The 26,771-nt window shown below is 41.1% G+C and overlaps 2 long non-coding RNA genes and 1 other non-coding gene across 5 annotated transcripts; 2 read left to right on the plus strand and 1 right to left on the minus strand.

Annotated features, from left to right (window-relative positions):
* Positions 1 to 686: 686 nt before the first annotated feature.
* Positions 687 to 19,614, minus strand: LOC140710689 (uncharacterized). Its single transcript, XR_012091819.1, has 2 exons — positions 19,495 to 19,614; positions 687 to 993 (listed from the first exon to the last, which is right to left on the minus strand). It is a non-coding gene; the product is annotated as an uncharacterized lncRNA (long non-coding RNA).
* An 80-nt stretch (positions 19,615 to 19,694) lies between these two features.
* LOC103231089 (uncharacterized) lies at positions 19,695 to 26,336 on the plus strand. Of its 3 annotated transcripts, none has more exons than XR_012091818.1 (5): positions 19,695 to 19,966; positions 23,330 to 23,611; positions 23,737 to 23,892; positions 25,842 to 25,898; positions 26,016 to 26,336. It is a non-coding gene; the product is annotated as an uncharacterized lncRNA (long non-coding RNA). The 3 variants fall into 3 exon arrangements; XR_012091817.1 differs by lacking the exon at positions 25,842 to 25,898 and having other exon boundaries at positions 19,697 to 19,966; positions 26,016 to 26,051; positions 26,160 to 26,336; XR_012091816.1 differs by lacking the exon at positions 25,842 to 25,898 and having other exon boundaries at positions 19,699 to 19,966.
* On the plus strand, positions 25,058 to 25,184 carry LOC119620373 (small Cajal body-specific RNA 15). The gene has a single exon (XR_005236906.1).
* Positions 26,337 to 26,771: the final 435 nt, after the last annotated feature.

The raw sequence follows: 26,771 nt of genomic DNA on the forward strand, positions 1-26,771 counted from the left end.
GGAGCTTGCAGTGAGCTGAGAGCGTGCTACTGCACTCCAGCCTGGGCAAAAGAGCGAGACCCTGTCTCAAAAAAAAAAGAAAAAAAGATGTTCAAATACTAATATTTGTCAATTAAAAATTAAATTTAAAAAAGATGTTCGTATATTCCAAATCTCCTCTCCCTTCTAGTTATATTTATTGATAACTTATTTATATTCTAGAAGTTTCATGCCTTTCTTGTCAAACTGGTTAATTCAAATCAATGTATCAAAGTAAAATCTCTAATACTACAAATCTTGAGCTTCCTAACCTAAAAATGCTGAAGGCTGGACCTCATCTTTTGATAGATAAACTACCTGCTCTGTTAGGCACCGGTTTGAGAGGTCTGCCTGGCATTCACTGGCCACATGTTATGTCAGATATATGACATGTGCGCTTATTATGTGCCTGTCAGAGATAGTAGGGTTCTATGGAATATTATATGAATATTACAAGTGAATAGCAATATTAAACTAAGTTTTAAAAATAATGTTGAATGAATAAACAAGTGAATAAAATTGTTCACATATAAAATGAACAGATAAACCTTAAAGTAGTTGGCATTAACTTAATGGTGTTGTGGGTAGAAAATTTTATAATACTTTAATTCTGATTTAGTAACAAAGGAGTATTTTTACACAAAAGGAAAACTCTACAAACCAGCAAGTCTTCTTGGAAAGATAAGAAAAATTTATGCAGGGTATGGTGGCTCATGCCTGTAATCCCAACACTTTGGGAGGCCAAGGCAGGCAGATCACTTGACATCGGGAGTTCAAGACCAGCCTGACCAACATGGAGAAACCCCATCTCTACTAAAAAAAAACAAAATTAGCCAGGTGTAGTGGGGCATGCCTGTAATCCCAGGACTCGGGGAGGTGGAGGCAGGAGAATCGCTTGAACTTGGGAGGCCGAGGTTGTGGTGAGCCGAGATCGTGCCATACACTCCAGCCTGGGCAACAAGAGCGAAACTCTGTCTGAAAAAAAAAAGAGAAGAAAAGAAAAGAAAAGAAAACTTATAATGATTATAATGAAGACAAAAAATTTCCTCAGAATTCCAATAGAAAAAATGAGTCATTTAGAATTCAACTTTTTACTAAATACATACAGATTCCAGCTTTCTCATCCATTAAGTGAATCCCTACAGTAAATACCATCTAGAAGGAAAGCCGTAGAATACATAGTTCAGGACTAGCCAGGTGCGGTGGCTCATGCCTGTAATCCCAGTACTTTGGGAGGCTGGGATTCCCAATCACCAAAGGCAGGTGACTCACAAGGTCAGGAGATCGAGACTATCGTGGCTAACACGGTGAAACCCCATCTCTACTAAAACTACAAAAACAAAAGTAGCTGGGTGTAGTGGCGGGCGCCTGTATCCCAGTTACTCAGGAGTTTGGAGCCTTTTCTTTATATAAAATTAGGAGCAAATCAACGTGTTTCAGCAACTTAGTTGTGCTTTGAAGATTAATTTACCAGTTTGGGCCAAGCCTGCTTTGCATTTCTTACTCCAGTTTAAGAAGTCTTACATCCTGTTATCTGAGCATAACGTGCTGTTTTCATCGTAGTGTCTCTGCCCATCCTGTCTCCTGTGCCTGGAATGCTGCCATGGGGCTACATAATATTCACTTGTCCTTTTTTTTTTTTTTTTTTCCTTGTCCTGGAAATTGTATTATAGCATGGCGAGGAGTTGAGTGGGGAGAGAAAGTTCTTCAACTCATTTTATGGCATTAGTATCCCCGTAATAACAAGACTGATAAAAAGCACGAGAAGAGAAAACTACATGCCAAACTCAACGTAGATACAAAGCTCTAAAATAAAGTTCTATCGGGAACAAGAAAAGGTGTATCTCAGAAATGATTTAACATTAGGAAACCTGTTACTACAAATCATTGTATTAATAGTTCAGAGGTTTAAAGCCACATGATTATCTCAATAACATTATTTTTTGAAAAATTCAATAGCTACTTTGACTTAAGAGAAAAATCTTTAAGCAAATGGGGAATGAATAGCAACTTGATAAAGGACACTTATCAGAAATCTATGGTAACCATCATACTAAATAATACAACAGAAGCATTCCCATTACTGTTAGAGAAAATGAGAATACTCACTTTTACTGCTAATGTTCAACATGGTGCTGGATTTTCTAGCCAATACAGTAAAACAAGCAAAAGGCAAAAACATTAGGAAAGGAAGAAATGAAAATAGTATTTTCAGAAAATGTAATTTTCTTTCTAGAAAATAGAATGTAAGGACAACCTACTAGACGGTGCAGCAAGGTGGCTAAATAGATTAAAGTCATAACTTACATTTTTTGTATATACCAGTAATAAAACAGAAAAAAGGGAACCCACCCAAAGGGGCCAAATGAAGTACCTATGAGTACACTGAACAAAAGATGTATGAGACTTATGGGAAAATATGAACTATCATTGAAAAATATTAAAGACTTAAGTAAATGGATATTTCTTGTTCCAGGATGGGAAATTTTAGTATTCTAAAGATATTAGTCTATTGCAAATTAATAAAAATTTGATGTAGTGCCTACAAAATATTAATATTATACTAATAGGATCTTTCCAAATAACTCTATTTGGTCAAAGTGTATTATTATTTTGACACACTACTAGGTTTCATTATCTATTTAGAATGTTTATTTAGAATGAGTGATATTGGTATGTAGGAGGTTTTTGTACTGTATTAATCAGCTATTGAGACTTAAAGTTATACTAGATTTCTTAAATTTATTTTTATTTCGTATTTGCCTATGGTCTGAAATAATTTAAGTAACTTTAGAATGATCTGCTCTTTGAAGAATGCAGAACTCGGTTATGAAATGATTACATAGTATTATATGGTGTGTTTTAAACAATGTAGTCTACTCTTTATGATAATTGGACTATTCAACTTTTCTACTTTATGTGGGATCAATTATGATTATTTATATTGTGTTTTAAAGTCATTAATCACAAGTGGGTTTTGGATTTTGTGAAATACTTTTTCTGCATCTACAGTTATGATTATGGGATTTAGCTTGTTGATGGGTTACCTTTTTTTTTTTTTTTTTTTTTTTTTGAGACGGAGTCTCGCTCTGTCTCCCAGGCTGGAGTGCAGTGGCCAGATCTCAGCTCACTGCAAGCTCCGCCTCCCGGGTTTAGGCCATTCTCCTGCCTCAGCCTCCCGAGTAGCTGGGACTACAGGAGCCCGCCACCTCGCCCGGCTAGTTTTTTGTATTTTTTAGTAGAGACGAGGTTTCACCGTGTTAGCCAGGATGGTCTGGATCTCCTGACCTCGTGATCCGCCCGTCTCGGCCTCCCAAAGTGCTGGGATTACAGGCTTGAGCCACGCGCCCGGCCGTGATGGGTTACCTTAATTGATTTTTGAATGTTGGAACTAGCCTTCCACACCGGGGGTAAATCCCACTTGGTGATTGATACGGTTTGGCTCTGTGTCGTCACCCAAATCTCTTCTTGAATTGTACTCCCATAATTTCCACGTGTTGTGGGAGGGACCCGGTGGGAGATAATTTGAATCATGGTGGTTCCCCCATACTGTTCTCGTGGTAGTGAATAACTCTCATGAGATCTGATGGCTTTATCAGGGGTTTCTGCTTTTGCATCTTCCTCAGTTTCTCTTGCTGCTGCCATGTAAGCAGTGCCTTTTGCCTCCCACCGTGATTCTGAGGCCTCCCCAGCCATATGGAACTGTAAGTCCAATTAAACCTCTTTTCCTTCCCAGTCTCGGATATGTCTTTATCAGCAGTGTGAAAACAGACTAATATAGTAAAAGTGTATGATTCTTTTTCTTCATTGTTGGACTAAATTTGCTAATGTTTTATTGAAGATTTCGCATCTATGTTTATGAGAGATACTGGTCTGGCATTTTCTTTTCTTTGTCTGGTTTTGGTATGAGGGTGATGTTGTCCACATAGAATTAGTTAGGAAAGCCAGGCACGGTGGGTCACACCTGGAATCCCAGCAGTTTTGGAGGCTGAGGCAGGTGGATCACTTGAAGTCAGGAGTTTGAGACCAGCCTGACTGACATGGTGAAACCCCATCTCTACTAAAAATACAAAAATATTAGCTGGGCGTGGTGGTGCATGCCTGTAATCCCAGCTACTTGGGAAGCTGAGGCAAGAGAATTGCTTGATCCCAGGAGATGGAGGTTGCAGTGAGCTGAGATGGCACCATTGCACTCCAACCTGGGTGACAAGAGCGAACATCCATCTCAAAAATAAAAAAAACATATAAAAAATCCGGGCGCGGTGGCTCACGCCTGTAATCCCAGCACTTTGGGAGGCCGAGGCAGGCGGATCACAAGGTCAGGAGATCGAGACCATCCTGGCTAACATGGTGAAATCCCATTTCTAAGAAAAATACAAAAACAATTAGCCGGGCGTGGTGGTGGACGCCTGTAGTCCCAGCTACTCAGGAGGCTGAGGCGGGAGAATGGCGTAAACCTGGGAGGCGGAGCTTTAAGTGAGCAGAGATCAGGCCACTACACTCCAGCTTGGGTGACAAGGCGAGACTCCGTCCCAAAAAAAAAAGTTAGGAAAGATTCTCTCTACTTCTATCTTTCGAAAGAGAGTGTAGATAATTTGCATAATTTCTTCCTTAAATGTTTCATGGAATTCATCAGTTAGACCATCTGGATCTAGTACTTTCTGTTTCAGAAAGTTACCAATTATTGATTCCATTTTAAAAATAGGTATAGGCCTATTCAGATTGTTTCTTCTTGTGTAAGTTTTGCCAAATTGTGTCTTTAAGAAATTGGTCCATTTCATTTAGGTTATCAAATTTATGAGCATAGAGTTTTTTTTCTTGTTTTTGTTTTTGGACAGAGTTTTTATCACCCTTTTAATCTTCATGGGATCTGTAGTGATGTTCCCCTCTTTCATTTTTAATATTAGTAATTTATGCCTTCTCAATTTTTTTTGTAGTTAGATTACTAGAAGTGTTTTGCTTTTATTGCTCTTTTTCAAGAACAAGCTTTTTGGCTTCAATGATTTTTCTCTATTTTCTGTTTTAAATTTCATTGATTTCTGCTCTAATTTTTATTATTTGTTTTCTTCTACTTACTTTGTATTTAATCAACTCTTCTTTTTCTGTTTTCCTAAAGTGGAAGCTAAAATTGATTTTAGATCTTTCATTTTTTCTAATATATGCATTCAATGGTGTTAATTTCCCTCTAATCACTGTTTTAACTGCTTCCCACAAATTTTGATTGTATTTTCACTTTCATTTAATTCAAAGTATTTCAAAATTTGTCTTGAAATTTCTTCTTTGGCTCATATGTAAATTAGAAGTATATTTAATCTCCAAATATTTTGGGATTTCTAAGTTATTTTTCTATTATTGATTTCTAGTTAAATTCCATTGTTGTCTGAGAGCAGACATTGTATAATTTCTTTTTTTTTTTTTTTTTGTTTTTTGTTTTTTGAGACGGAGTCTCGCTCTGTCGCCCAGGCTGGAGTGCAGTGGCCGGATCTCAGCTCACTGCAAGCTCCGCCTCCCGGGTTTACGCCATTCTCCTGCCTCAGCCTCCCGAGTAGCTGGGACTACAGGCGCCCGCCACCTCGCCCGGCTAGTTTTTTGTATTTTTTAGTAGAGACGGGGTTTCACCGTGTTAGCCAGGATGGTCTCGATCTCCTGACCTCGTGATCTGCCCGTCTCGGCCTCCCAAAGTGCTGGGATTACAGGCTTGAGCCACCGCGCCCGGCCCTTTTTTTTTTTTTTTTGAGACGGAGTCTTGCTGTGTGGCCCAGGCTGGAGTGCAGTGGCGCCATCTCGGCTCACTGCAAGCTCCGCCTCCCGGGTTCACGCTATTCTCCCGCCTCAGCCTCCGAGTGGCTGGGACTACAGGCGCCCGCCACCACGCCTGGCTAGATTTTTATATTTTTAGTAGAGACGGGGTTTCACCATGTTAGCCAGGATGGTCTCGATCTCCTGACCTCGTGATCCACCCGCCTCGGCCTCCCAAAGTGCTGGGATTACAGGCTTGAGCCACTGCACCCGGCCGACATTGTATAATTTCTATTCTCCTAGGTGGGTTAAAGTGTATTTTATGGTCCAAAATGTAGTCTCTCCTGGTGAATGTTCCCTATGAGCTTAAGAAAAATGTGTATTTTGCTGTTGTTAAATGAAGTTGTCTACAGATGTCAATATTATTCAGTTGATTGATGGTGTTGTTGAGTTCAACTGTGTCTTTACTGATTTTCTTCGTGCTGGATCTGTATTTCTGATAGCGATATGTTGAAATCTCCAACTATGACAATGGAGTCACCTGTTTTTCTTTGTAGTTCTATTGGTTTTTACCTCGCATATTTTGATATTGTGCTTTAAGGATTGTTACGTCTTTTTGGAGAAATAACTTTTTTTTTTTTTTTTTGAGATGGAGTCTCGCTGTGTCGCCCAGGCTGGAGTGCAGTGGCCGGATCTCAGCTCACTGCAAGCTCCGCTTCCTGGGTTTACGCCATTCTCCTGCCTCAGCCTCCCAAGTAGCTGGGACTACAGGCACCGCCACCTTGCCCGGCTAGTTTTTTGTATTATTTTTAGTAGACATGGGGTTTCACCGTGTTAGCCAGGATGGTCTTGATCTCCTGACCTCGTGATCCGCCCGTCTCGGCCTCCCAAAGTGCTGGGATTACCGGCTTGAGCCACCGCGCCCGGCCCGGAGAAATAACTTCTTAATCATTACATAATGTTTCTCTTTATCCCTGATAAATTTTTATTTTACTTATTTTATTTTTGATACACAGTCTTGCTCTGTCTCCCAGGCTGGAGTGCAGTGGCCCAATTTTGGCTCACTGCAGTCTCCACCTCCCATGTTCAAGCGATTCTCCTGCCTCAGCCTCCCAAGTAGTTGGGACTACAGGCACACATCATGATGCCCGGCTAGTTTTTGTATGTTTAGTGGAGACAGGGTTTCATCATGTTGGCCAGGCTGGTCTCAAACTCCTGAGCTCGGATGATCCACCTGCCTTGGCCTCCCAAAGTACTGGGATTATGAGCGTGAACCACCATGCCTGGCCCCTTTTGTGGCTTTAATTGAGCCTTGTATGTAATTCCATTTTTATTCATTTGTTATCATATCACTTATACTTTTTTTTTCTTTTTAAAGATGTCACCCTAGAGTTTGCAATGTACATTTACAGCTAATCCAAGCCCAATTTCAAATAACACTATACCATTTCTTGAACAGTGTTCCTTATAATAATTAAATAATCCTAATTCTTCCTTCCCATCTTTGTATCATTGCTGTCATTTGTATCACTTACAATATGTAAGCATACATAACCATACACGTATAAGCACACCTAAGCAAATATATTTGTTAATATTATTTTGCACAAACTGTTATCTGTTAGATCAATTAAAAATAAGAAAAAGTTTCTATTTTACTTTCACTTACTACTTCTTTGGTGCTCTTTCTTTATGTGGATCCGAGATTCTGACCTGTGTTATTTTCCTTCTGTCTAAATAATTCTTTTCTTTTCTTTTCTTTCTTTTTTTTTTTTTTTTTTGAGAGGGAGTCTCTCTCTGTCACCTAGGCTGGAGTGCAGTGGTACGGTGCGATTTCAGCTTACTGGAACCTCTGTCTCCCAGGTTCAAGCAATTCTCCTGCCTCAGCCTCCCGAGAACCTGGGATTACAGGCATGTGCCACCACACCTGGCTAATTTTTTTGTATTTTTAGTAGAGACGGGGTTTCACCATGTTGGCCAGGCCGGTCTTGAATTCTTGACCTATGGTAATGTGCCCCAGTTGGCCTCCCAAAATGTTGGGATTACAGGCGTGAGCCACCACATCCGACTTCTAAAGAATTCTTTTAACAGTTTTTGGGATTCTACTGGCAACAAATTCCCTCAATATTTGTTTTTCTGAGAAAATCTATATTTCTCCTTGACTTTTAAAGGATAGTTTCACAGCCTACAGAATTCTAGATTGATGGAGTTTTTTTTGTCCAAATACTTTAAATATTTCACTCTACTTTCTTCTTGCTTACATGGTTTCTGAGAAGTCAGTTGTAATTCTTAACTTCGCTCCTCCTCTGTAGGTAAGGTGTTTCTCTGGTTTCTTTCTTTTTTTTTTTTTTTTGAGACAGAATCTCACTCTGTTGCCCAGGCTAGAGGGCAGTGGTGCGGTCTTGGCTCACTGCAACCTCCACCTCCCAGGTTCAAGCGATTCTCCTGCTTCAGCCTCCCAAGTAGTTTGGATTGGAGGCACATGCCACCATGCCTGGCTAATTTTTTGCATTTTTAGTACAGACGGGGTTTTACCATGTTGGCCAGGCTAGTCTCGAGCTCCTGACCTCAGATGATCCACCCGCCTCGGCCTCCCAAAGTGCTGGGATTACAGACATGAGCCACTGTGCCCAACCCCCTCTAGTTTCTTTCAGGATTTTTTCTTTATCTTTGATTTTCGGTAGTTTGAAAATTATAGGCCTGGTTGCAGTTTTCTGTTTTTGTTTTTTATATTTATCTGCTTAGTGTTCTTTGAGCTTCCTGGATCTGTAGTTTGGTGTCTGATATTAATTTGAGGAAACTCTCAAGTCGTTATTCTTTCAAACAATATGAATAATTTCTTCTATTCCTTTCTTTTTTCTCCTTCTGGTATTCATAATATGCAGACGTTATATCTTCTGTAGTTGTTCCATAAGTTTTGGATAGTCTCTTAGGTTTGTTTTTTGTTTGTTTGTTTTGTTTTTGTCTTTGTTCTCTTTTATTGCCAGTTTGAAAGGTTCCTATTGGCTGGACGTGGTGGCTTACGCCTGTAATCTCAGCACTTTGAGAGACCAAGGCAGGTGGATTGCCTGAGCTCAGGCATTCGAGACCAGTCTGGGCAACATGGTGAAATCCCGTCTGTACTAAAATACAAAAAATTAACCTGGCGTGGTGGTGTATGCCTGTAGTCCCAGCCTGGGCAACATGGTGAAACCCCATCTCTACTAAAAATACAAAAAATTAGCCGGGCATGGCGTCATGCGCCTGTAGTCCCAGCTACTCAGGAAGCTGAGGCAGGAGAATTGCTTGAACCTGGGAGGTGGAGGTTGCAGTGAGCTGAGATCACGCCCCACTGCACTCCAGCCTGGGCGATGAAGTGAGACTCCATCTCAAAAACAAAGGCTTCTATTGATGTATTATAGAATCAGAGATTCTTTCCTCAGTCATGTCCAGTCTAGTAGCCCATCAAAGACATTCTTCCTTTTCTATTCACAGTGCTTTTTATCTCTTGCCTTTTTTTGGGGGGGGTCTTTTTTGTTTTTATTTAATTTAATTTTTTTTTTTTTCTTTTGGAGATAGAGCCTCGCTCTGTTACCCAGGCTGGAATGCAGTGGCATGATCTCGACTCACTGCAACCTCTGTTTCCCGGGTCTGGGTTCAAGAGATTCTCGTGCCTCAGCCTCACAAGAAGCTGGGACTACAGGCACGCGCCACCACCCCCAGCTAATTTTTTTTGTATTTTTAGTAGAGACAGGGTTTCGCCATGTTGCCCAGGCTGGTCTCAAACTCCTGAGCTCAGGCAATCTGCCCCACTTAGGCCTCCCAAAGTGTTAGGATTATAGGCATAAGCCACCGCTCCCAGCGTCTTTTTGGTTCTTTCTTAGGATTTCCATCTCTTTGTTTACACTGACCATCTGTTCATGCATGCTGTCTACTTTACCCATTAAAGCTGTTAGTATATTAATCAAAGTTGTTTAAAATTTCTTGTCTAATAATTCCAACATTCCTGCTATGTCTGGTTCTGATGCTTGCTCTGTCTCTTCAAAATGTGTGGTTTGGCTTTTAGTTTGTCTTGTAAGTTTTTTTTCATACTGGACAGGATGTACTGGGTAAAAGGAACTGCTACAAATAGGCCTTTAGTAATTTGGGAGTAAGGTGTGGGGAGAAAGAAAGCATTCCTCTATGAATCCTATGATTAGGTCTCAGTCTTTTAGTGAGCATATGCTTCTGGAATGTGAACTTTACAAGTGCTTCTCAGTTTTTTCTTCCCCCTTAGGTGGGACAAAATGGCCAGAGTCGGTTGGAGTTGGGCATTTTTCCCTTCTCCCAGGCCAGTTAGCCCTGATAAAACTCCAGCAATTTAGACTCTGATTAAATAATTCTCCCGAGGGCAGACTTTGTTAAGAATAGCATGCTCTGGCATGTTTCAAAATGGTTCTTTTTCTTCTTCTCCTGCTAGAAGCCTGACAAGATTTTTCTCTGGTATTTATTGTGAGAACCTGGTCAAACTTTTGGAGGTAAAACTCACAGAAGCTTGGGTTCCCCCTCCCCTATTTCTGGTTTCTTCTGAAATTTTTGACTCTCAGACTTGTCTACACGTAGCCTCTGGCAATGCAATTACAGTTCATATTTTTCTGCCCTGGCATTGGTTCCTTTGGAGATTTCTGGTCTGGGTACCTTGTGACTTTTCTACATACCTGTCTGCCTCTCCAATTTTGGGGATAGTGGTTTGCCCTGTGACCTCACTTTTCCTCTAGATTTAAGAAAAATTATTTCAGTTTGTTAAGCTTTTCTTTTCTTTTTTTTTTTGAGACAAAGTCTTGCTCTGTCATCCAGGGTTGAGTGCAGTGATCTCACCCATCTTTATTTCGCATTGGAAGTATTCCTCAAATGTCTGGAGTCAGGGGGTCTTGACTGTTTATATTTTTTAATGAAGTAATAAGTGGATTATGAGCTCTCTTGTGTGGAACTTGTCTGCTGGCCAAGATGATGGGACAGGAATGCTGACATTTTACTTTAATGGGCAGAATGCAGGGGATTTTCCATGGAGCCCTTAGATTTATTTACAGAATAACGTTTTAGCGTGATGTGTGAATGTATGGGAAGTTCTGGATGGTCTCTGTTCCTCCTATCATACCCTCACCCTGGGGGTAGATTCTTGGCTCTAAGGCATTCTGCATGTAGAGGTGGAAGGGAAGGAAAACTGTTTCATATGTGGAATCCTGGCCTTATATCTCATTCCTGTACTCAGTTGTCTCTGATAGTTCCTGGTTCTGGAAACTTCTAGCACTCCATAGTGTGAATTGTTTTTTCCTGGGCTATATCTCTCACCCTCCACAGTTTCTTCTGCTTCCCCCACCATCAGTTATAATTTCTTCATCAGCTATCTTCCAAAATTTCTTTGAAATCTCTGATCTACTAATGATCTTTTCCCCATTCTCCTGTTTAGATCTTTATGTTTCTTTTCCCATTCTCTTATTTATATCTTTATGTCTCTCTTTATTTCTTAAGTATGATTTTAATAAAATCTTAGGAGGGTGAGATGATAAACCAAGTTTTCAATTCTCACAAGGCAAAAACAAGCTCATCAAGAGTTCACTAGTTGGGCGCTATGGCTCATGCCTGTAATCTCAGCACTTTGGGAGGCCAAGGTAGGGCAGATTGCCTGAGCTCAGGAGTTCGAGACTAGCCTGGCCAACATGGTGAAACCCCGTCTCTACTAAGAATACAAAAATTAGCCAGGCATGGTGGCTCACGCCTATAATCCCAGCACTCTGGGAGGCCGAGGTAGGGCAGATTGCCTGAGCTCAGGAGTTCAAGACCAGCCTGGCCAAGATGGTGAAACCCTGTCTCTACTAAAAATACAAAAATTAGCCAGGTGTGGTGTTGGGCGCCTGTAATCCCAGCTACTCGGGAGGCTGAGGCAGAGAGAATGCTTGAACCCAGGAGATGGAGGTTTCAGTGAGCCGAGATCGCGCCATTGCACTCCAGCCTGGGTGTCAGAGTGAGACTGTCTCCAACAAAACAAAACAAAAAACAAAAAAACAACAAAAGCACTCCAGCCTGGATGTCAGAGCGAGACTGTCTCAAAAAAAAAAAACAAAAACAAAAAAACAAAACCAAAACAACAACAACAAAAAAACTCACTGATTAAATAATGGTCTATTCACACAGTCGAATACTAGGCATTCATTTAAAATGATGCGAGCAGGCTGGGCACGGTGGCTCACACTTGTAATCCCAGCACTTTGGGAGGCCAAGGCAGGTGGATCACCAGAGGTCGGGAGTTCAAGACCAGCCTGACCAACATGGAGAAATACCATCCCTACTAAAAATACAAAATTAGCTGGACGTGGTGGCACATGCCCGTAATCCCAGCTACTCGGGAGGCTGAGGCAGGAGAATCACTTGAACCCGGGAGGCAGAGGTTGCAGTGAGCCGAGATTGTGCCATTGCACTCCAGCCTGGGCAACACAAGTGAAACTCTCTCAAAAAAATAAATAAATAAAATGATGTGAGCAGTCGGGCACAGTGGCTCACACCTGTAATCCTAGCACTTTGGGAGGTCAAGGCAGGTGGATTGTCTGAGCTCAGGAGTTCGAGACCAGCCTGGGGAACATGGTGAAACCCCATCTCTACTAAAAATACAAAAAATTAGCTGGGCTTGGTGGTATGCACCTGTAATCCTAGCTACTCGGAAGGCTGAGACAGGAGACTCGCTTGAACCCGGGAGGCAGAGGTTGCAGTGAGCCGAGATCACACTATTGCACTCCAGCCTGGGTGGCAGAGCAAGACTCCATCTCAAAAAAAAAAAAAAAAAAAAAAAGGCAGCGGGGGCCAGGCGGGGTGGCTCACAGCTGTAATCCCAGCACTTTGGGAGACTGAGGTGGGCAGATCACTTGAGGTCGGGAGTTCGAAACCAGCCTGGCCAACATGTAGAAACCTCATCCCTACTAAAAATACAAAAAATTAGCCAGGCATCGTGCGTGCGCTGGTAATCCTAGCTACTTGGGAGGCTGAGGCAGGAAAATTGCTTGAACCCAGGAGGTGGAGGTTGCAGTGAGCTGAGATCGCACCATTGCACTCCAGCCTGGGCAACAAGAGCAAAACTCCATCACACGCACACAAAAGATGCGAGCATGTATTTGTATTTTGAGCATGAATAACTAGGTAAGAGAAGTGTATTTTTAAAAGCAATGAGTTATGAAAATACAAATTAGACATATATACATGACTAAGGGGTAGAGGTGTCCATTTGTAACAATGGCAAGTTCTAAGAGATAAAATCCCAAGTTATTTGTTTTTATTTCTATGGACATCTCTGTATCTTCTTGACTTTTTTGTAAGTAGCATGTTTTTAATAGTCAGAATATATATAAATTTATTTTTGAAGTAATATAATGACTAGCCTTGTACATAACATTTTGCATACATCTTGACTTCCTTAGAATTAGTACCCAGGTTTAACCTATTTAGTCAAAAGAATAATTTTTTTGAAGTTTTACATACATATTTTCAAATTTCCTCTTCAGAAGAAGTGCAAATACATATTCACCAGCAGTGTTGAACAATGCCACTTCCCTAGGCCCTCACTGGAACCTTTTTTTTTTTTTTGAGACGGAGTCTTGCTCTGTTGCCCAGGCTGGAGTGCAGTGGCGAGATCTCGGCTCACTGCAAGCTCCGCCTCCCGGGTTTACGCCATTCTCCTGCCTCAGCCTCCTGAGTAGCTGGGACTACAGGTGCCTGCCACCACGCCTGGCTACTATTTTTAGTAGAGATGGGGTTTCACCATGTTAACCAGGATGCTCTCAATCTCCTGACCTTGTGATCCACCCACCTCAGCCTCCCAAAGTACTGGGATTACAAGCATGAGCCACTCTGCCTGGCCAGGAACTTTTTAAATCCTTAGCCAGTTTGATCAGTTAACACTTGTGGTTGCTTCTGACAAGGCATGTCTCATGTGATCAGCATTCAAGAAATTATTCCTTTCAAACTGGCTGTCCATATTCTCCAAAGTTTTGTTTTTAGTTCTTTCTATTGTAAACATTTATTGTCTGTCTGGTTTATTTTCTTATAAGCAGTTATCAAAAGAATCAGTTTAATTAATATTTGAAGTACTTCTATTCCCAGTCCATAAAAGTGTGATAACTCCTGAACTCAGTTAATCAGGTTTCAAAATGATTTTTCCTCTGTTGAGGCAATATAGGGAGGGAATTAGGATTTGGGGATTTACACTCAGACTGCCTGGGCTCAAATCCTAGCTCTGTGACAACTTACTGATTATAACCTTAGCGTAGTTAATGAACTAGACCCAGTTCCCTCAGCTATATAATGGGGACTAAGTCAACATCTGCATATAAAAACATGACACAGTGCTGGGACATAACTCTCAAAGGGATACTGCTGAATAGGTACAATGCTATGCAATGAATTGTGACCCCTCAAATCCATATGTCGATGACCTAACCCCCAATATGATGGTATATGAAGATGGAACCTTTGAGAGGTCATTATGTTTAGATGAGATCATAAAGGTGGGGTCTCATAATAGTTTTAGTGCCCTTAAGAGACACCAGAGAACTTGCTTCTCTCTCTCCCTGCCATGCAAACACACAGCAGGCAGGAGGCCATCAGCAAACCGGGAAGAGGATCCTCACCAGGAACCACATCTGCCAGCACCTTGATCTTGAACTTCTCAGCCTCCAGAACTGTGAGAAATAAATGTCTGTCATTTAAGACACCCAGTACATGGTACTTTGTTATAGTAGTGTAAGCTAACTAAGATGTACAATTTTGTTATTAGCATTCTTCATGGGGCCTGAGAGTCTTATGAGAAATAAAAAGGGAGTAATAATAACAGACCATGAGAGAGGGGTTAGAAATGCAGGTAAAAGTAATAAATACGGAGTGATTGATGTTGATGCTTTTTATATATCTATCGGTGTTTACCCTCTAGCGTATTTCTCTGGCAACTATTCTTCCTACCAACAAAAACCTGGTCTGCCTGAATTTGGTGCTAATTTTGCAGAAGATTATAGAGTGAGGTGTCTATATATGAGGCTGAGTCATCCTGACTATAAAATGGAGCTCCTGGAGAACGATATTTTATTCTATTCTATTCTATTCTATTCTATTCTATTCTATTCTATTCTATTCTATGTTTTGAGATGGAGTCTTGCTCTGTAGCCCAGGCTGGAGTGCAGTGGCATGATCTCAGATCACTGCAAACTCCGCCTCCCGGGTTCACGCCATTCTCCCGCCTCAGCCTCCTGAGTAGCTGGGACTACAGGCATCCACCACCACGCCCGGGTAATTGTTTTTGTATTTTTCATAGAAATGGGGTTTCACCATGTTAGCCAGGATGGTCTCGATCTCCTGACCTTGTGATCCGCCTGCCTCGGCCTCCCAAAGTGCTGGGATTACAGGCGTGAGCCACCATGCCCGGATTTTTTATATATTTTTTTTTATTTTTGAGATGGATGTTCGCTCTTGTCACCCAGGTTAGAGTGCAATGGCGCCATCTCAGCTCACTGCAACCTCCATCTCCTGGGATTAAGCAATTCTCCTGCCTCAGCCTCCCAAGTAGCTGGGATTACAGGCATGCACCACCACGCCCAGCTAATATTTTTGTATTTTTAGTAGAGATGGGGTTTCACCATGTCAGTCAGGCTGGTCTCAAACTCCTGACTTCAAGTGATCCACCCGCCTCAGCCTCCAAAACTGCTGGGATTCCAGGTGTGACCCACCGTGCCTGGCTTTCCTAACTAATTCTATGTGGACAACATCACCCTCATACCAAAACCAGACAAAGAAAAGAAAATGCCAGACCAGTATCTCTCATAAACATAGATGCGAAATCTTCAATAAAACATTAGCAAATTTAGTCCAACAATGAAGAAAAAGAATCATACACTTTTACTATATTAGTCTGTTTTCACACTGCTGATAAAGACATATCCGAGACTGGGAAGGAAAAGAGGTTTAATTGGACTTACAGTTCCATATGGCTGGGGAGGCCTCAGAATCATGGCGGGAGGCAAAAGGCACTGCTTACATGGCAGCAGCAAGAGAAACTGAGGAAGATGCAAAAGCAGAAACCCCTGATAAAGCCATCAGATCTCATGAGAGTTATTCACTACCACGAGAACAGTATGGGGGAACCACCATGATTCAAATTATCTCCCACCGGGTCCCTCCCACAACACGTGGAAATTATGGGAGTACAATTCAAGAAGAGATTTGGGTGACGACACAGAGCCAAACCGTATCAATCACCAAGTGGGATTTACCCCAGGTGTGGAAGGCTAGTTCAACATTCAAAAATCAATTAAGGTAACCCATCACCGCCGGGCGCGGTGGCTCAAGCCTGTAATCCCAGCACTTTGGGAGGCCGAGACGGGCGGATCACGAGGTCAGGAGATCCAGACCATCCTGGCTAACACGGTGAAACCTCGTCTCTACTAAAAAATACAAAAAACTAGCCGGGCGAGGTGGCGGGCGCCTGTAGTCCCAGCTACTCGGGAGGCTGAGGCAGGAGAATGGCCTAAACCCGGGAGGTGGAGCTTGCAGTGAGCTGAGATCTGGCCACTGCACTCCAGCCTGGGAGACAGAGCGAGACTCCGTCTCAAAAAAAAAAAAAAAAAAAAAAAAAAAAAAGGTAACCCATCAACAAGCTAAATCCCATAATCATAACTGTAGATGCAGAAAAAGTGTTTCACAAAATCCAAAACCCACTTGTGATTAATGACTTTAAAACACAATATAAATAATCATAATTGATCCCACATAAAGTAGAAAAGTTGAATAGTCCAATTATCATAAAGAGTAGACTACATTGTTTAAAACACACCATATAATACTATGTAATCATTTCATAACCAAGTTCTGCATCCTTCAAAGAGCAGATCATTCTAAAGTTACTTAAATTATTTCAGACCATAGGCAAATACGAAATAAAAATAAATTTAAGAAATCTAGTATAACTTTAAGTCTCAATAGCTGATTAATATAGTACAAAAACCTCCTACATACCAATATCACTCATTCTAAATAAACATTCTAAATAGATAATGAAACCTAGTAGTGTGTCAAAATAATAATACACTTTGACCAAATAGAGTTATTTGGAAAGATCCTATTAGTATAATATTAATATTTTGTAGGCACTACATCAAATTTTTATTAATTTGCAATAGACTAATATCTTTAGAATACTAAAATTTCCCATCCTGGAACAGGAAATATCCATTTACTTAAGTCTTTAATATTTTTCAATGATAGTTCATATTTTCCCATAAGTCTCATACATCTTTTGTTCAGTGTACTCATAGGTACTTCATTTGGCCCCTTTGGGTGGGTTCCCTTTTTTCTATTTTATTACTGGTATATACAAAAAATGTAAGTTATGACTTTAATCTATTTAGCCACCTTGCTGCACCGTCTAGTAGGTTGTCCTTACATTCTATTTTCTAGAAAGAAAATTACATTTTCTGAAAATACTATTTTCATTTCTTCCTTTCCTAATGTTTTTGCCTTTTGCTTGTTTTACTGTATTGGCTAGAAAATCCAGCACCATGTTGAACATTAGCAGTAAAAGTGAGTATTCTCATTTTCTCTAACAGTAATGGGAATGCTTCTGTTGTATTATTTAGTATGATGGTTACCATAGATTTCTGATAAGTGTCCTTTATCAAGTTGCTATTCATTCCCCATTTGCTTAAAGATTTTTCTCTTAAGTCAAAGTAGCTATTGAATTTTTCAAAAAATAATGTTATTGAGATAATCATGTGGCTTTAAACCTCTGAACTATTAATACAATGATTTGTAGTAACAGGTTTCCTAATGTTAAATCATTTCTGAGATACACCTTTTCTTGTTCCCGATAGAACTTTATTTTAGAGCTTTGTATCTACGTTAAGTTTGGCATGTAGTTTTCTCTTCTCGTGCTTTTTATCAGTCTTGTTATTACGGGGATACTAATGCCATAAAATGAGTTGAAGAACTTTCTCTCCCCACTCAACTCCTCGCCATGCTATAATACAATTTCCAGGACAAGGAAAAAAAAAAAAAAAAAGGACAAGTGAATATTATGTAGCCCCATGGCAGCATTCCAGGCACAGGAGACAGGATGGGCAGAGACACTACGATGAAAACAGCACGTTATGCTCAGATAATAGGATGTAAGACTTCTTAAACTGGAGTAAGAAATGCAAAGCAGGCTTGGCCCAAACTGGTAAATTAATCTTCAAAGCACAACTAAGTTGCTGAAACACATTGATTTGCTCCTAATTTTATATAAAGAAAAGGCTCCAAACTCTTCAGCATGCAATGAAGGTCTTTCCCGCTTTAACCTAATTTATTTTACAGTTCAACCCATGCTTCCTTGTCTGTAATGTTTCTTTTGCCCAGAATGTTGTCTCTGACAGTCTATGATGGCACAGTCAAATCTTACCCACCGTGTATTATTTATTTATTTATTTATTTATTTATTTATTTATTTAGAGACGAAGTCTCGCTCTGTTGTTCAGGCTGGAGTGCAATGGCGTGATCTCGGCTCACTGCAACCTCCCAGGTTCAAGTGATTCTCCTGCCTCAGCCTCCCAAGTAGCTGGGACTACAGGCACCTGTTGCCATGCCCGGCTAATTTTTGTATTTTTAGTAGAGGCGGGGTCTCACCATGTTGGCCAGGCTGGTCTCAAACTCCTGACCTCAACTGATCCGCCCACCTCGGTGTCCCAAAGTGCTGGGACTACAGGCGTGAGCCACCACGCCCGGCCCCTACCCATCTTTTAAAGGGATATCCCGAATGTCTATCAACACTCAGATAAAACTGAACTAAGTTTGAATCCACTTGTACTATATTTGTTTGTCAACTCTTCGTTTGTTTACTTCTTAAGAACTTTGATAGCTGTACTGGGTTGGTTAGTGTCGCCCCCAAAATTCATGTCCTTCCTGGAACCTCGAAATGTGATCTTATTTGGAAAGGGTGTCATTGCAGATGTGATAAGTCATGATCAGGTCATACTGGAGTAAGGTGAGCCTTTTACCTAATAGGACTGGTTTCCTTATAAAAGACACAGAGACAGAGACTCACAGGGAGTATACCATTTGATAAAAGAGGAAGAGAATGGATTAATGCAGCTACAAGCCGAAGAACACCAATGATTGCTGGCTCCCACCAGAAGCCAGGAATAGGCAGGAAGGATTCTATCCAGAGCCTCAGAAGAAGCAAGGCCCCACTGACATGTTGATTTCTGACTTCCAGACTCCAGAAAACGAGAAAACATATCTGTTGTTTTAAGCTATCCAGTGTGTGGTACTTTGTTATGGCGCCTTCAGAAAACTAATATAACGGCAATTTCATCTTCCTAGCTCCAAGAGTACCATGTGGATATTAGAGTACAGGATTATGTAGGTTGTCAAATTCCTTCCAAAGAATGGTTGGGCTTCCAGCAGTGGCCAAGAATCGCCAGATGCTTATGAGCGCCTGCTGCGAGATGCTTGTACAGTGAATGCTCAATAAAGTGGTGGCCATTATAACCGCAAGCAACGATGCTACATAAATAGTAAGAAACCAAATACAACAAGGGGCAGCGGGAGCAAAGAGAGAAACAAGGGCCGCTGAGGAAGGAAGCCTCAATTCGCCGGAGGACATCCGCGGGCAGAGGAGATGTGAATCTGCAAGCCGTTCTCCCAGACCCCGCTGAGCGACTCCCGGCGCTCTCTCCACTCCCTACCGCCCTCGGACCCAGCAACAACCTGATCCCGCGCAAGCCTTCCCCCACTCCACAGCGACTCTCCTCTTGGATAACGTCAACCAGCCAAGCGATCGATTCTGAGCCTGCGCGAAGCTCCTCGGCGCATCCAGTTAGATCCCGCTGGTGCGTGGGGCTGGACTTCCTCTCACGCCCAGGAAACTAGAAGGGCGTTTCCGCCGGAAAGAGAGTGGATTTACTAGAAAGGTGGGACATTGGAGGGGCGGTAGCGTGGAGTTAAGTCCGGTCTCTGGCCACCCAGCGGAGCCGGTGACAGCAGCGTCCTGGTAGGCAGGCAGGCGTATCAGATTTCAGAGGATGCAGCAGGGAAGGGGGGTAGAGGTGAGGGGTCGTTGCATCTGTCGCTGTGTGTATCTTTTGGGGGTTCAGCGCCACCAGCGATCCGGGCCTCGTTCATTGCGCTTACATTTCTCCACCTCATTTGAAGAACGAGCTTGGTATCCGACGGAGCTGAGGTAAGTATAAATGTGGAAAGGAGAAATATGCACTCACCAGACTAGTTTGCAGTTTTCACATACGTGGTGCTATCCTGTGTCCCATAAGGGCCTGCGCGAACCCAAACATTCACAATCGGTGATGCCTGTTGGAGGCAGCAGCACCTGTTGCATTAATTTTAGAACACACACACAGAGCTGGTAATTCTTAAGCTTCCTGAATCCGCTGGCAGTCATTTGGTGTCAGAAGTGAGTAAAGCCATCTTGGTCATCTCCCTCCTTTTAGCTTATACTGAAGCATGGGGAGGGGAGATAGGCCGAAAGTTATACAACTTGTTAATAACAGAGCCGAGAGTGAAAGCGCGATTTCTTCATTTTCAGCCCGGAATTATTTGTTCTACACTATACTGTTTCTTTGCATTGCTAGACAATTGGTCTTTTTTTACGAAGTGGATGGGGAGTTGCAAGGAGGAGTGAAGAGGGTGAATGTACATCTACATACAGTATAAATCCATGAAAGGCAAAATCAGCCTGTGTTAGTTAGAACTGTGTCATCTACATCTTCCATACTTTATAGATGGAGATGAGTCTGTCACGTCGCTTCTGTCATTTCACTTTTAGCAATAGATGTGTAGTAACAATATGTGAAGAAGGAACATTCATTACCTGTTACACACATTTACACAGAGCGGCCTGGGGTTCACTGAACACGCTATGTGCTCATCCTAGAAAACTGATTCTGTAGAGTGCACTGCAGTCAACCCTCAGCTGTTTTAAGTAATCTTACATTTGGTGCTTATGTGGCTTAAGTGTCTTGTGCATTATTGCACTCATCTCTCTCATGTTATTGAAATGGAAATGTGTTGTAGGAAGGTGGCAAGCCTGTGAAGAAAATAAGTGAGCCTGAGGCCCAGAAAACCATACATTAGCAACTATTGAAAAACTGTTCACTTCACATAGGGAGTGTCTGAAGTACTGGGGAACTCATTCAACCCGATGTTCATTGTGGGGAAGCCATGAATAGCCTCCCTCTCCTGGGTTCAAGTGATTTTCCTGCCTCACTCTCCTGAGTAGCTGGGATTACAGGTGTGTGCCACCATGCCCGGCTGATTTTTGTATTTTTAGTAGAGACGGGGTTCCCACCATATTGGCCAGGCTGGTCTCGAACTCCTGACCTCAGGTGATCTTCCCACCTTCGCCTCCCAAAGTGCTGGGATTACAGGTGTGAGCCACCGTGCACGGCTCCTATATAAACAATTTTCAAACTTGTTGGTCTCAGGAGCCACTAAACAGTTATTGAGGACTCCAAAGAGCTTTTGTTCATATGAAAATAGTTTTGACTTCACTAACACCGAGAAGGGTTTTCAGAAACCCCCACAGAGACCAACTTTTAAGATATTTCAAAGAAATTTTAGATTATATAGAGGAATGATTGCTGTTGTGATTGTGACATGAGCAGAAGTATCACCTTAAAAATGCAACAACAAGCACAGTAGCTTGTATTTCCAGTAGCTGTATAATTCCAGGCACAGAGAACATAAACAGATGTCCATTTTTAATTCTTTTGTTGTTTTTTTGAGACAAGACCTCACTGTCATCCAGGCTGGAGTGCAGTGGTGCGATCACAGCTCACTGGCAGCCTTGACCTCCTGAGCTCAAGAGCTCCTCCACCTCAGCCTCCTGAGTAGCTAGGGCCACAGGTGTGTGCTACCACCCTGGCTAATTAAAATATATATATATTTTGTAGAGACAGGGTCTCTGTGTGTTGCTCAGACTGTTCTCAAACTCCTGAGCTCAAGCCGTCCTCCCACCTTGACCTCCTGAAGTGTTGGAATTACAGGCGTCAGCCACTGCGCCTGGCCTGTAATATTTTTCTATGTTTGGAAAGTTTATTATTAATCAGCTAGGATACTTCTCTACAAAAATACACATATATAACTTGAGATTTAAAATTTTCTCAGCCAGATGTGGTGGTTCACACCTGTAATCTCATCACTTTGGGAGGACGAGGTGGATGGATCACTTGCGCTCAGGAGTTTGAGACCAGCCTGGGCAATGGGGCAAAACCCCATCTCTACAAAACCGCACCCAGCCATTTTGTATTCTTTTTATCCCATTACTTTTTTTTTTTTTTTTTTTTAAATGGTTTCAGACAGTGGTTCAGACCAGCTGCTAGAGAATCAAGGGCTAAGAATAAAAGACTACCAATTTAGTAGATTTGGACATGGACAAGCCACAGGCAGTTTTTCTTCTCACTCTCTTGGCCAGTTATCTCTTGCTTACCTTCCCCTGCCAGTAGCCAGTAGCATGTGACAGCCTCTATATTCCATCTCCCTTTTCTCCCTCTTCCAGAACTTAGATGAGTTTTCAATGGATAACTGTACAGAAACATACCCACTACTGAGTTTATAATAAATTGGTAAATGGTGTTTAAAATGCCTTACGTAGAAATCCTTGGTAGTTAGTTATGTGTGGTTATTTTTGGGAAGTTGGCTTGAGGTTCTTTGAAGGACTGGGAACATGTGTTTCTTTCTTTTGCATGTACCTATGTGTGTGTGCGTCAAAGTTTTATTTGTTCACCGGTGCTCTACACATTCAGAGAACCATTTCCAATAACGAACTATAGAATGATCCCTTTATTTCTGATTTAAAATAATGGAGCATAGGATCCCACTGTTTGAAAATTCTAGCCATTGATCACTTTATAAGAAAAGGATGAAATTTCAGTAACAAGGGGTTTGTTTATCTGATTTCCACCCTACAGATTAATATATAAATTTGGCCAAAGTTGTTTGGGGGAGAGGGGCTGTTGTTGGGTACTGAGCTATAATACTTTGTTGCTTTGTATCACTTTTAAAATTGACTTTTAAAGATACTTGACATTTGAAAAAGAATCACCTTTGATCTTTCTAAATCCCTAATTTGACATTAACTTTATAGCATATGATGTATTCCATAAAGTCCTAGATCCTGAAACTAGCAGAAAGCCAAATACTCATGTTGTGCTATAAATATAGGATTGACAGTTAAGCTTACTCAGTAGTCAAGGGGGCAGCTTTCACTCACCAGCCTCCAGGGCATATGAATCAAATTTATGATTCAGAACATTTAAAATATACATGTTGAAGATCTTTGGGCTCTCGTAAGGATAGTCTAACTGTAATAAATATTAAATGTGTCAAAGGTCTCTTGCAATGATGGGAAGAGCATTCTAAACCACATACATCTTTCCCATCCCCAGATCATTCTGTGCCCCCTCCCACTCTTCCTAGATTAGAAGTCACCATGGAGCACTGTTAGTAATGGGACTGTGTATCAGATCTTTAAGATGTATTGGGACAGAAGAAAGGTTGATATTTTGGTTTTTTTTTTTTTTTTTTTTAGACGGAGTTTTCACACTTGTTGCCCAGGCTGGAATGCAATGGCGGCCATCTCGGCTCACTACAATCTCCGCCTCCCTGGTTCAAGCGATTCTCCTGCCTCAACTTCCTGAGTAGCTGGGATCACATGTGCCCGCCACCATGCCCAGCTAATTATTGTATTTTTAGTAGAGATGGGATTTCATCATGTTGGCTACACTGGTCTAAACTCCTGACCTCAGGTGATCTGCCCGTCTTGGCCCCCCAAAGTGTTGGGGTTACAGGCATGAGCCACCGTGCCCAGCAGGTTCATATTTTAATGTTTCCTTCTACTCCCCAAGCACACACAAATTTGAAAGCTGCTTTGCTTTCTAATAAAGAGACTTTTCCTTTGATTTGGAAGATAATTTGATGTCTCTTTTCTCTTTGCAGGTATATGAGCTCCCTGAAAGCACGAAGCAGTTATTTCCATCTTCACATCATTCAGAGATTATGAAGGCACAAACCCTGCCTTCAATTTGCTTATAGTCAAGTGGAGCAGACACAAGTCAATGATTGCAGTATAGCTACTTAAGTAATCTAAAAGAGGTGAGTGTGGCACTTAACCTCTCCTGGGACGGGGAGGAATAAGGCAGTGTTTCCAAGAGGCTATACAGGCATTAGGTAGACAAGGAAGGGGAGGTCCATTCTGGGTGCCTAGGACTCTGTGGCTGGTTTATATATTGTAAATGGTACAAAAAACAATGTTGAGTACCTTTTACCTTTCTCCAGAGTACTGGTCTTACTTTTGGATAGTGCTGCTTGTTTTTTCCTTCCCTCTCCCTGGCCCTATCACCTTTAAATTAAATGAATGTTTAATTTAAACATTCATTTAGTAGGAAGGAAGTAGGAGGGTAAGAATCTTTCTGGGTGGCAGAATAATAGATGGGTCTACAAAGAGCAATGTATATACCCAGTAAAGCCATCTCTAAAACTGTGTTTCTGCATTGTTATAGTGCACAGTTGGGAAATCTCAGTTTTGTTGGTTGTGTATTTTCCCAGTGAATGGATTACATTCCTTTCTGCAATCCAGTCTGTTTGAATTTAAGGGCATCTCTTAAATTCCTTTCAAGCAAGAGACCTAACATTTAGACGTAGGAATGAGAGTAGGAGAGATAGCAAGATTAGAATCCAAGTTCATACTACCAAAACATTTTTATTGGCTATGTCTGAGTGACTACATGTTGTTTGAATCAGCTGGAGGCTAATTTGTAACGTTTCAAATAAATGATAGTTTAATTCCTCCAGGATTTGAGTAAGGTGAAAATAGAGCTAAAAACCATGATTCGGTCACATTCTGGCAAAATGAAAAAGCAATCAATTTGGGCCCTTTTTTTTTTTTTTTTTCTGGAACTGGTGATAGCAGAAAACAAACAATGAAATAGTCAGACATGATATACTTGACAAGAACCACCACCTGTTCAGTAGCAACTCTAAAATAAGTACTAACTTAGGGGCAGTTGTTGTGCCCAGGTCATAGTCCTACTCCTTCCAGGGGACTTCCGGATGACAGAAAAGATGCTGACCAGCTGGGGTCTTCTTTCCAAATAACAAACACTTCTCTTGCATTTAGATTAATTAACCATTGGTTACAGTGAAACAAGCATATGTACAGAATTTATCTCCTATAGCTTGAAGTTATAAATTATCTTTATTTGAGTATCTTGACATGGTAAAGGACAGTGTTTTAAAAGCTGGATTTGGTTATGTTCTTCTGGAGACTAAGAAAATAGAGTCCTTGAAATCAAGCTGACTCTGCTTTTAGCCTCCTAAATGAAAAGGTAGATAGAACAGGTCTTGTTTGCAAAATAAACTCAAGGCCTACTTATCTACCAACAGCAATTACATGCTTTCCATTGTCTTTCTATAGAAAATAGGAGTAGTACATTTATAGATGAGAAAACTGGAGAAAGACATAGTGAACATGTGAGAATCTTGCTCTACTAATTGATAGGAAGGTGACTAGAAATTGGAGAAGTTGTCTTGGTAAGTTGAGGAGAGGACTTTTCTTATAGTGCAGTATGGTAGCTGAACCTGCTTGCATCAAGACCAATATAGTCTTATTTACAGAATGCCACATCATAGTGAATTGTGCTGTGGACAGCTTCCAGTGTGTGAGTTGTGGAAGATGATGATTTTAACAGATTTTGGAGGATGAGAAGTATTAAGAAAAAGGCCCCACTGCCCATGCATTTGCTCTGCTTTTTACTTTTGACCAAGTATACACTTCAGAAATATCTTAGTGGATGTATGCAAGTGATTGTGTGTCATTTGAACCAGCAGGAAGTAATTTATTAAACACACTTTTCTAAATAAAATTCATTTAATTTTATCAGAAACCAGTGTCATTTTAGTTTGCAAGTCTCAAACCAACTTTCCAATTCTGACTTATAAGGGTGCCTTAAATTCTTAATACTGCATTCTGTGTTACTAAACCCATGTTAGTTTACACCAAGATTCTGTGGTGGTTTTACATATTCATTTTCCCCTTTGTTAAGGTGGGGAGGCCACAGCTTATGTGAATTGACTTTCTCAGGAGTTATAAAGTGATACAGGTAAAGCTAAGAAAAGAACAGATTTTGATATCTTTTGTTTTAACTGTCCAGTGTTAGGGATTGTGGCTACAGTGGTCTAATTTTTAAAAACACTTTTTTTGCTTTGTTTTTTAACAGACTTATCAGCATGTTGCAGGTGAACATGGCCTTGAGGTAAATCCTGTCCCTTGTTGAATACAGTTTCAGTAGATTGTTTATAGTAGTTTAAGGAATTGGAATTTTTTTACAAAAACACAGAAGTTTTGTTTGGTTCTGTTCTAGATGTTTTTCTTCTAAATAAATGAGAAAGATGTTTCAACAAAGGCTCTTTATGCTGAATAATTGTGATGCTTGAAGTTCCTAATCTGCTTTAAGTGGATTTGTCTGACATTTGGTGTAAATGTCAGACAATTCCAGACAGTTTTTTCTTGGTCAAATAAAAATTTAATTAAAACTTTACAGGTGTCGAGTTTTTAATCCATTTATCCGTGTTCATATTAACATGTGTAGTATTCCATAAAGCCTATTAGAACCCTGAATTCAAACTTGCCTTCTCTGTTATATCCTGTTTCTTACTTGGTAGTTTCTATTTCAGTAGCTGAGAACATTTTTTAATATACATATGTGTATCTTTTGTTTGTTTATAACTGGAACCATTTCTGTGCTTACATCTGCTGTCCCTTGTTTCTTTTTTTTTTTTTTTTTTTTTGAGACGAAGTCTCGCTGTGGTCTCCCAGGCTGGAGTGCAGTGGCGTGATCTCGGCTCACTGCAAACTCCGCCTCCCGAGTTCACGCCATTCTCCTGCCTCAGCCTCCGAGTAGCTGGGACTACAGGCGCCCGCCACCACGCCCGGCTAGTTTTTTGTATTTTTAGTAGAGACAGGGGTTTCACCG

The sequence above is a fragment of the Chlorocebus sabaeus genome, chromosome 29 (assembly GCF_047675955.1).
Source record: "Chlorocebus sabaeus isolate Y175 chromosome 29, mChlSab1.0.hap1, whole genome shotgun sequence".
Classification (NCBI taxonomy): domain Eukaryota; kingdom Metazoa; phylum Chordata; class Mammalia; order Primates; family Cercopithecidae; genus Chlorocebus; species Chlorocebus sabaeus.